Here is a 12,153-nt window from a genome sequence, read left to right on the forward strand (position 1 = left end):
CGCTAGAGGGCGCAATTATCTTCCGATTTGACTAAAAATTTGTACGAGGTGTTTTGGTATCACTTTCAACAACTATGCTAAGTATTGTTCAAATCGGTTCATAACCTGATATAGCTGCCATATAAACCGATCTTGGGTCTTGACTTCTTGAGCCTCTAGAGGGCGCAATTCTCGTCCGAATTGACTGAAATTCCGCACGTGATATTTTAGTGTAATCTCCAAAATCTGTGCTATGTATTGTTCAAATCGGTTTATAACCTAATGTAGCTGCCATATGAACCCATCTTGGGATATGACTTTTTAAGCCGCTAGAGGGCGCAATTTTCGTCCGCTTTGACTGAAAATTTGCACGAGGTATTTTGGTTTCACTTTCAACAACTGTGCTATGTATTGTTCAAATCGGTACATAACCTGATATAGCTGCCATATAAACCGATCTTGGGTTTTGATTTCTTGAGCCTCTAGAGGGCGCAATTTTCATCCGATTTGTACGTGGTGGTTTGGTATGACTTTCAACAACTATGCTAAGTATGGTTCAAATCGGTTAATAACCTGATGTAGCTGCCATATAAACCCATTTCGGATCATGACTTCTTGAGCCTCTAGAGGGCGCAATTTCTATCCGATTTGGCTATAATTTGCATGAGGTGTTTTGCTATGACTTCAAACAACTGTGCTATATATGGTTCATATCGGTCTATAACCTGATATAACTGCCATTTAAACCGCTCTTGAATCTTTACTTCTTGAGCCGCTAGAGGGCGCAATTCCTATCCGATTTGGCTGAAAATTTCGTTTTCGTTTCGTATGACGTGTTTCGTTATGACTTCCAATAACTATGTCAAATATGGTTCAAATCGGTCTATAACTTGACTTGGCTGCCATATACATCGATCTGGGATCTTGACTTTTTGAGCATCTAGAGGGCTCTATTATTATCCGAATTGCCTGAAATTTAGTACAACGGCACGGCCACGACCTTCGATTTACATGTCAAATATGGTCTCATTTGGTGTATAGCCTGATACAGCTCCCATATAAACCGATCTCCCTATTTTACTTATTGAGCCCCTAAAGGTCGCAATTCTTATTTGAATTGGCTGAAATTTTACACAATGACTTCTACTATGGTTTCCAACATTCAATTCGATTATTTTTTTTTATCCTTTGTTAGCCTAAAAAGAGATACAGCACAAAGAACTCGACAAATGTGATCCATGGTGGAGGGTATAAAAGATTCGGCCCGGCCGAACTTAGCACGCTTTTACTTGTTTATTATTCGACTTTAGAACAAATGGTAGAAAGATTTTATAGTAGACATTCTGAGGTATTAACACTACCATAAGTTTCGATACAGATTTATGCTATCCCATTAACCAATTTCTTCTTTCAACTCCTTGGTCATGCCATATTCAATGCATGCCATGCCATATTAACCATTTTCCCAATACCTTGCATTACCTTTAATGTTCAACAATTTTCCCCCAAATACAACTTACACTAACACTTCTATAGGCATAAATTTAAAATCCTCAGGCTGTTGCCAAAAAAGTGTTCTATTAAAAAAACGAATCAAGTTGGCGTGCCTTATGCTTTAACTTTCTAACATCCGTTTCCTTAGTTGGCAGTTTGGCTGTTTTGTTGCGTGTTTTGGTATAATTTCAACGCGCCATACATTTACCAAAGTCATGGATTTCTTTACAGCCTAAGAAGGCATAAGCTATTCAGGATTCTTTGTAGCTGACAGTTAAATGCCAACATTTTGTGTTGTTAAGGGTATGATTTTAAAATTGATGTTTTCGCGGTGCAAAAAAAGCCATTAATAATGGCGAGAAGGACCAATAAAAAAACGAAAAAGAAACAGTGTTTGCAGCAGGTGAAGCAATCAGATTAACATAGACAGAAGTAATAATGAGGGGAATGAGAAATTTTTACAGCTTTACGAATTTGGCATTAAATGATTAGTGTCTTTATCGGTCTATTAATCAGTTGGAGGTTTTGGATAAGGTCGCCAAACCACCGCAATAAACTAAGCTTTCTGTGGAAGAACGAAGCCATTTTCACCCACTATAACCAGTAGGCTGCCTTCGCAGATGACCTTATGGGGTACATGGTTCATTAAGACAAGGTAATGTGTAGTGAGTATAACACAACTTTCAGTGGTTCGAATTATTTTCATACTTCTGCAATCCTTTGAATTGCTCTCCAATTGCTGAGACGGATTTTGAATGTTGGCCTGGCATGGTCGTAGGTCAAGGACGAAAATCGGGATTTTATCTTTCCCCAAGTCCGAAAAAACCAAAAATTCAATTGAGTCTATTAGTCTGTCAAGAGAGACAGAGAGAGAGAGGCTGTGAGAGAGAGAGAGACTGACACCAAGTAACCCATATTGTCATTCCTATTATAGTCATTTTCAACGTCAATGTCCACCTATTGCAGGTAGCAACTAACTGAGAGACAGGTCAAGGAAAATAATTAAGAAAACCTATGAACTCCTGGCACTGATTTCTCAAGGTTACTTTTAAAAGAAAAACAACTTTCAGGGACTCAAGAAGTCAAATCGGGAGACCGGTTTATATGGGTGCTATATCAGGTTATAGACCGATTTAAACAAGACTTAGCACAATAGTTGGAAGTCATTAGAGACCACTATATGCAAAATTTCCACCAAATCTGACAAAAATTGCGGTTTCTAGTGGCTTAAGAAGTCAAATCAGGAGATCGGTTTATATGGGAGCTATATCAGGTTCTTGAACAATTTAGATTTTACTTGGCACAGTTATTAGGAGTCATAACGGAACACCACATGAAAAATTTCAGCGAAATCGGATAATTGCGGGTCCCAGGGGCTTGAGAAGTCAAATCGGGAGATGGGTTTATATGGGAGCTATATCTAAATCTGCACCGATATGGCTTATTTGCAATCCCCGACGATCAAGAAGCAATATCTGTGCAAATTTTCAAGCGGCTTGCTTTATGCATTCGACCGCTATCGTGATGTCGCTACTAAATGATGTCGCTATGCGGCACTCCGACCGGACTCAGCATAAACAAGTAAAAGCGTGCTAAGTTCGGCCGGGCCGAATTTCGGAAATCCACCACCATGGATCGCATTTGTCGAATTCTCTGCCCGGTATCTCTTTTAATGCAAACAGAGAATAATGGATAAGAATTGTAAAGCTATTGTGGCTCAAGATTCCGTGGTCGGTTTATATGGCAGCTATATCAGCTTATGGACCGATCTGAACCATACTTAGAAAAGTTGTTGGAAGTCATAACATAGCTCCCCATTCAAATTTCAGCCAAATCGGATAAAAATTGCGCCCTCTAGAGGTTCAAGAAGTCAATACCTCAGATCGGTTTATATGACAGCTATATCAGATTATGAACCGATTTGAACCATACTTAGAAAAGTTGTTGGAAGTCATAACATAGCTCCTCATTCAAAATTTTAGCCAAAGTGGATAAGAATTGCGCGCTCTAGAGGCTCAAGAAGTCAAGACTCAAGATCGGTTTATATGGCAGTTATATCAAAACATGGACCGATATGGCCCATTTACAATCCCAACCGACCTACACTAATAAGAAGTATTTGTACAAAATTTCAAGCCGCTAGCTTTACTTTTTCGAAAGTTAGCCTGCTATCGATAGACAGAAAAACGGGCGAACGGACAGACGGACGGACACGGCTAGATCGACTTATAAATGTCATGACGATCGAGAATATATATAATTCACGGAGTCTTAGACGATTATTTCGACTAGTTACAAACAGAAGGAGGGTATAAAAAGGAGGTTCTTTATCATTGAACTTAAATTCGATTGGACTGCATTTATTGATATAAGAAAACCAGTAAGGAAGGGCAAAAGTCGGGCGGTGCCGACTGTATAATTCCTTAATTCTACCCTATAGGTACAATGTGGGAGTTATATCCAATTCTAAACCAATTTTGATGGTCCTCGGCGAGCAAATATGTTCAAACTGTGGTTGACAAATGACAACATTATTGCAAATTGTCCAAAATCTTACGAATATGTATACTGGAGCTATATCTAATTCTGAACCGATTTCAATGAAATTCACCAATAATGTCGAGATAATCGGTTAACAAATGACCTTTTTATTTCATTATAACTGCAAATCGGATTTGGATATGGGAGCTATATCCAAATCTGATCTAATTTGATCCAATTTCAATAGGCATCGTTTCTACGCCGACAAACACGTCTGTACTAAATTTGAAGACGATCGGATGGAAATTGCGACCTGTAGTTTGTACACAAATAAACATGGACAGACGCACAGACAGACGGACAGACAGACGGACAGACAGACGGACAGACAGACGGACAGACAGACGGACAGACAGACGGACAGACAGACGGACAGACAGACGGACAGACAGACGGACAGACAGACGGACAGACAGACGGACAGACAGACGGACAGACAGACGGACAGACAGACAGACGGACAGACAGACGGACAGACAGACGGACAGACGGACAGACAGACGGACAGACAGACGGACAGACAGACGGACAGACAGACAGACGGACAGACAGACGGACAGACAGACGGACAGACAGACGGACTGACAGACAGACGAACGGACAGACTGACAGACAGACGGACAGACAGACAGACAGGCGGACAGACAGACAGACGGACAGGCAGACGGACAGAGAGACGGACGGACAGACGGACAGACAGGCAGACGGACAGACAGGCAGACGGACAGACGGACAGGCAGACAGATAGACAGACAGACAGACAGACGGACAGACGGACAGACGGACAGACGGACAGACGGACAGACAGACGGACAGACAGACAGACGGACAGACAGACGGACAGACAGACGGACAGACAGACGGACAGACAGACGGACAGACAGACGGACAGACAGACGGACAGACAGACGGACAGACTGACAGACTGACAGACAGACGGACAGACAGACAGACAGGCGGACAGACAGACAGACGGACAGACAGACGGACAGAGAGACGGACGGACAGACGGACAGACAGGCAGACGGACAGGCTGACAGACGGACAGGCAGACAGACGGACGTAGCTAAATCGAATCAGAAAGTGATTCTGAGTCGATCGGTATACATATTAATGGGTCTATCTCTCCTCTCTATCTATCCTTTTTATACCCACCACCGACGGATGGGGGTATATTCTTTTTGTCATTCCGTTTGCAACACATCGAAATATCCATTTCCGACCCTATAAAGTATATATATTCTTGATCAGCGTAAAAATCTAAGACGATCTATACATGTCCGTCCGTCTGTCCGTCTGTCTGTTAAAATCACGCTACAGTCTTCAAAAATAGAGATATTGAGCAGAAACTTTGCACAGAATATTTTTTTGTCCATAAGTGGACTATATCTTGATATAGCCCCCATATAGACCGATCTGCCGATGTAGGGTCTTAGGCCCATAAAAGCCACATTTATTATCCCATTTCGCTAAAATTTTGGACAATGAGTTGTCTTAGGCATGTCGACATATTTCGTGAATATGACTCAGATCGGTTCAGATTTGGATATAGCTGCCATATAGACCGATCCTCAGATTTAGGGTCTTAGGCCCACAAAGGCCACATTTATTATCCGCTTTTGCTGAAATTTGGGACAGTGAGTTGTGTTAGGCCCTTCAACGTCCTTCGTCATTTTGGCTCAAATCGGTTCACATTTGGATATAGCTGCCATATAGACCGATCCTCCGATTTAGGGTCATAGGCCCATACAAGCCACATTTATTATCCGATTTTGTTGAAATTTTGGACACTGAGTTGTCGCCCTTCGACATCCTTCGTGAATATGACTCAGATTGGTTCAGATTTGGGTATAGCTGCCATATAGACCGATCCTCAGATTTAGGGTGTTAGGCCCATAAAAGCCACATTTATTATCCGATTTCGCTGAAATTTGGGACAGTGAGTTGCGTTAGGCCCTTCAACGTCCTTTGTCAGTTTGGCTCAGATCGGTTCCCATTTGGATATAGCTGCCATATAGACCGATCCTCCAATTTAGGGTCTTGGGCCCATAAAAGCCACATTTTTTAACCGATTTTGCTGAAGTTTGGGACAGTGAGTTGTGTTAGGCCCTTTGACATACTTCGTGAATATGGCTCAGATCAGTTCACATTTCGATACAGCTGCCATATAGACCGATCCTCCGATTTAGGGTCTTAGGCCAACAAAGGCCACATTTATTATCCGATTTTGCTGAAATTTGGGACAGTGAGTTTTTTTAGCCCCTTCGACATCCTCTGTCAATTTGGCTCAGATCGGTTCAGATTTGGATATAGCTGCCATATAGACCAATCCTCAAATTTAGGGTCTTAGGCCCATAAAAGCCACATTTATTATCCTATTTCGCTGAAATTTGGGACAGTGAGTTGTGTTAGGCCCTTCAACGTCCTTCGTCAATTTGGCTCAGATCGGTTCAGATTTGAATATAGCTGTCATATAGACCGATCCTCCAATTTAGGGTCTTGGGCCCATAAAAGCCACATTTATTATCCGATTTTGCAGAAATTAGGAACAGTGAGTTGTGTTAGGCCCTTCAACGTCCTTCGTAAATTTAACTCAGATCGGTTCAGATTTGGCTATAGCTGTCATATAGACCGATGCTCCGATTTAGGGTCATAGGCCCATAAAAGCTACATTTCTTATCCGATTTTGCTGAAGTTTGGGACAGTGAGTTGTGTTAGGCCCTTCAACGTCCTTTGTCAATTTGCCTCAGATCGGTTCACATTCGGATATAGCTGCCATATAGACCGATCCTCCGATTTAGGGTCATAGGCCCATAAAAGCTACATTTCTTATCCGATTTTGCTGAAGTTTGGGACAGTGAGTTGCATTAGGCCCTTCGACATCCTCCGTCAATTTGGCTCAGATCGGTTTAGATTTGGATATAGCTGCCATATAGACCGATCCTCAAATTTAGGGTCTTAGGCCCATAAAAGCCACATTTATTATCCGATTATGCAGACATTTGGGACAGTGAGTTGTGTTAGGGCCTTCGACATCCTTCGTGAATATGGCCCGGATCGATTAAGGTTTGGATATAGCTGCCATATAGACCGATCCCCCGATTTAGGGTTATAGGCCCATAAAAGCTACATTTAATATCTGATTTTGCTGAAATTTGGGACAGTGAGTTAGGTTAAGTCCCTTGTCAAACTTCTGCATTATCGCACAGATCGATCCAGATTTGGATATACCTGTCATATAGACCGATCTCTTGGTTTTAGGTTTTGAGGCCATAAAAAGCGCATTTATTGTCCGATGTTGCCGAAATTTGGGACAAAGACTTAAGTTAAGCCCCTCCACATATATCTGCTATGAGACATAAGGTATGCATTTTCACCGGATTTTGATGAAAGGTGGTTTACGTATATACCCGAGGTGGTGGGTATCCAAAGTTCGGCCCGGCCGAACTTTACGCCTTTTTACTTGTTGGTGTTACAAACAAATGCTCTTCCTTTTGGGTGTTACAAACAAATGCACTAAGTTATTATACCCTGTACCACAGTAGTGGTGTAGGGTATAAATATCCATTGTTTCTTAATGGAATGTTCATGGGAAATTTAGTAGTAGTAGCCACGTCCGTCTGTTTCCATCCATACGTCTGACTGTCGAAAACACGTTCACTTTCGAAGGAGTAAATCTAGGAGCTTGAAATTTTGCACAAATACTTCCTATTAGTTTAGGGCGGTTGGGATTGGAAATGGGTCATATCAGTTTATGTTTTGATGTAGCTTCCATAAAAAGCAATCTCCCAATTTAACTTTTTTAGCCTCTAGAGGGCGCACTTTTTATACAATTTGGCTGAGATTTTGCACAATGACTTTTAGTCTGGTATCCATCTTCCAAACTAAGTATGGCCCGTTTCGGTTTATGACCTGATAAAGTTCCAATGGTAAAGCAATTCTTAACCATTATCCTTTGTTTGCCTTTAAAGGGATATAAAGCTACGAACTTTACAAATGTCATCCATGATGGAGGGTATATAACATTCAGCCCTGACGAATTGAGCACGCTTTTATTTTGTTTTGAATTTATTATGTTGTATTGGTTTGCCCAAAAAGTAATTGCGGATTTTTCATATAGAGTCGGATTTTTCATATTCACAGCTTGTGACTCTGTAATTGCATTCTTTCTTCTGTCAGTTATCAGCTGTTACTTTTAGCTTGCTTTAGAAAAAAAAGTATAAAAAAGTATATTTGATTAAAGTTCATTCTAAGTTTTATTAAAAATGCATTTACTTTCTTTTAAAAAATCCGCAATTACTTTTTGGGCAACCATAGTTTGCATTGACTTAATTTTTTTTTGGAAACACTGTCTCTCATGCAAAATTTCCATATATAAAAGTTAACACTGAATGTTTTCCATGGTCTTAAAGATTTGTTTTCGAATGTATATCAACAAATTTGTTTTCTTTGTTGTTGTTGTTGTTTTTTTTTTTTTGTTCTTCTTACAAAACAACAATCGAAACGAATGTAGCGTGTGTAAGTGAAATGTCAGTATCAGGCCACGAGCCAAATTGCGTGTGAATACAATTTATGAATGTAAAAAAAAGGAATGTTGTTCGCCTTTGATTAGCGTCTTAAATATACAAATTATGGGACTGGCTTAACGGAAAGTGTCTGTGCATGAAGTGGATAAATATTTACAAAATACTTACGTTTCAAGGATTTATGCATGTCACAAGCAAGAAAACATCTGAAAAAAGAAAGAAAAAAATTTAATTTATATCAGAAGGATAAAATAGATTATAAATGTCATATAAAAGGCAAAAAAAAAAAAACGTTGTGAGATAAATGAAAACCAGTCTATTAGGTTAAAGACTGATTTTGGCCGTACTAGGCAGAGTTGTTGGAAGGCAAAATTTCAGCCAAATCGAAAAAATTTGCGGCTTGTAAATGCTCAAGAAGTCAAATCGGAAGATTGGTTAATTGTTGGAAGTCATTACAGAACACTAAATGCAAAGATTCAGCCAAATCGGACAAAAATTGTGGCTTGTAAGGCCTCAAGAAGTCAAATCGGGAGATCGGTTAATATGGGAGCTAAAGCAGGTTATAGATCGTACTTGACTCAGTTGTTGGAAGTCATAACAAAACTCTACAGGAAAATCGCACAAAAAAAGGAGCTTGTAAGGGCTCAAGAAGTCAAATCGGTAGATCGGTTCATATGGCAGCTATATCAGGTTATAGACCGATTTGGACCGAACTTGGCACAGTTGTTAGAAGTCACAGCAGAACACTATGTGCAATTTTCAGCCAAATCGGATGAAAATTGAGACTTCCAGGGGCTCAAGAAGTCAAATCGGGAGATCGGTTTATATGGGAGCTACATCAGGTTAAAGATCGATGTAGATGCAAAATTTCGGCCAAATTGGACAAAAATTGTGGTTTGTAAGGGCTCAAGAAGTCAAATCGGGTGATCAGTTTGCTTGGTTATAGACCGATGTGAACCGTACTTGACATAGCTGCTGAAAGTCATAGCAGAACACTACGTGCAAAATCTGACAAAAATTGCGGCTTCCAGGGGGATCAATTAACACCGATATCCCGATTTATCTGTGCACTACTAAGTATCTGTGCAAAATTTCATGCAACTAACTTTACCCGTTCGGCCGCTATCGCGATTTTGACAGACGGACGGAACGTCATGGCTTAATCGACTCAGGACATCGAGGTGATCAAGAATATATATACTTTAGGGAGCCTTAGACGAATATTTCGAGGTGTTTCAAACGGAATGACTAGATTAGTATACCCCTACCATACGGTGGTGGGTACAACAATCTATGCCATGTTTACAAAACTTAACGTATATTTGAAAAAGTCTAATTTGATAAATTTTCGTTAGATAATTCTGAAATAAACCAATTTTAATTCTTCATTAAGTTCTGTGAATAAGGCCGTATTTGCTTAATTTAAAAAATTTTGAACTAATTTTAATAATTTTTCAAATTTTTATACCCACCACCTAAGGATGGGGGGGGGGTATATTCATTTTGTCATTCCTTTCCCCAACACATCGAAATATCCAATTGCGACCCTATAAATTATATATATATTCTTGATCAGTGTAAAAATCTAAGACGATCTGGCCATGTCCATCCGTCTGTGCGTCTGTCTGCTGAAATCATGCTACAGTCTTTAAAAGTAGAGATATTGAGCTGAATCTTTGCACAGATTCTTTTTTGCCCATAAGCAGGTTAAGTTCGAAGATGGGCTATATCGGACTATATATTGATATAGCCCCCATATAGACCGATCCTCCGATTTATGGTGTAAGGCCCATAAAGCCACATTCATTATCCGATTTTGCTGAAATTTGGGACAGTGAGTTGTGTTAGGCCCTTTGACATATTTCTTTTATTTGGTCCAGATCGGTTCAGATTTGGATATAGCTGCCATATAGACCGATTTCTTGATTTATGGTTTTGGGCCCATAAAATGCTCATTTATTGCCCGATGTCGCCGAAATTTGGAACAGTGAGTTAAGTTTAGCCCCTTGACATACTTCTGCAATATCGCACATATCGGTCCAGATTTGGATATAGCTGCCATATAGACCGATATCTAGGTTTTAGGTTTTGGGGCCATAAAAGACGCATTTATTGTCCGATGTCGCTGAAATTTCAGACAGTGAGTTTGGTTAGGCTCTTTGACGTCCTTCTTCAATTTTTCCCAGATCGGTCCAGATTTACATATAGCTGCCATATAGACCGATCTCTGGATTTAAGGTTTAGGGCCCATTATAGAGGCATTTATTGTGCGATTTCGCCGAAATTTGGGACAGTGCTTAGTGTTAGGCTCTTCGACATGTTTATGCAACTTGGCCCAAAGCGGTCCAGATTTGGATATAGCTGCCATGTAGACCGATATCTCGATTTAAAGTCTTGGCCCCATAAAAGGCGCATTTATAATCCGATTTCACTGAAATTTGACACAGTGACTTATGTTCGGCTTTTCGACATCCGTGTCGTATATAGTTCAGATCGGTATGAGGTATATGAGTATAAGGTATGAAATTTTCACCGAATTTTGATGAAAGGTGGTTTACATATATACCCGAGGTGGTGGGTATATAAAGTTCGGCCCTGCCGAACTTAACGCCTTTTTACTTGTTAAAATTTTTATACCCACCACCTAAGGATGGGGGTATATTCACTTTGCCATTCCGTTTTCAACACATCGAAATATCCAATTGCGACCCTATAAACTGTATGTATTGTTAATCGTCGCACAGTGGGCCAAATGGCAAAAAAATTGGAAATAAGTCTACAACTTTTTATCTGTTGATTTTAGCCATACAAAATGTTCTAGACATTTGTAGAGGAGGACATAGGCTTTCAGAAAAGTGCTGTTGTTGGTCCATATCTTTAATACAGGGTGAGCTACAGGGTGTCAAAGTTGACCACTTTTGACTTCTCCAAGCTTCTGGGGGCCATAACTTTTGATCTACTCAACCGATTTACATGATTTAGGACTCTAGAGAAAGAGCTTGACAAGATCTAAAAAACTTATGCATAAAGTACCATGCCATCGTGTACTGTTAAGGAGTTATGAATTGTTTAATTTTAAAATATGAAAATTTGGCCTTGGTTTTTTTCAGTGTTTTTTTAATAACTCCGTCAATTTTAAAGCTATAAACTTCATACTTCACACAAATTATGCCAGCATATGTGTGCATAAAATACAAAAGGAATCACGTGAATATCTTTGGCGGTTTAAAAATGGCATCGTTTTCAATATGAAAAATATTTTTTTTGTCAAAAAATTGCAAAATTTTTCAAAAAAGATACTCCCATTTCCTTTAAGTTTTCGCAAACTTTGGCCGTCAAAGCATTATCATTTCTTTCCATTTTCACAAAGTCGAGGTATTAAGAAAAGTTTTAAGTGCTAATTTGGCTAATTTCGATATCAAACAACACCGTTATCTTAAGACCAAAATGGCCAATTTTTTTACTAAACTTCAAAAGTTTCTCACTGGAAAAAAATTCCACGGGGATTTTTTCGCTTTTTTTTAACTTAAATGAAAGCTTAAAATGTTCCCAACATTTTAAGGTATGTCTCGCCATATCCTAGCCATAAATGAGATCGTAGCGATCAAAATAC

General features: G+C 39.7%; 1 protein-coding gene across 1 annotated transcript in view; it reads right to left on the minus strand.

Annotated features, from left to right (window-relative positions):
- Window positions 1-12,153, minus strand: part of LOC106088404 (uncharacterized) — a 219,120-nt gene that overhangs the window by 131,104 nt on the left and 75,863 nt on the right. Inside the window, exon 2 of the mRNA XM_059365702.1 lies at window positions 8,709-8,746. The gene's annotated coding sequence lies outside the window, so the exon portion shown is untranslated. The remainder of the gene's footprint in view (window positions 1-8,708; window positions 8,747-12,153) is intronic.

This window comes from Stomoxys calcitrans, chromosome 3 (genome assembly GCF_963082655.1).
Source record: "Stomoxys calcitrans chromosome 3, idStoCalc2.1, whole genome shotgun sequence".
NCBI lineage: Eukaryota > Metazoa > Arthropoda > Insecta > Diptera > Muscidae > Stomoxys > Stomoxys calcitrans.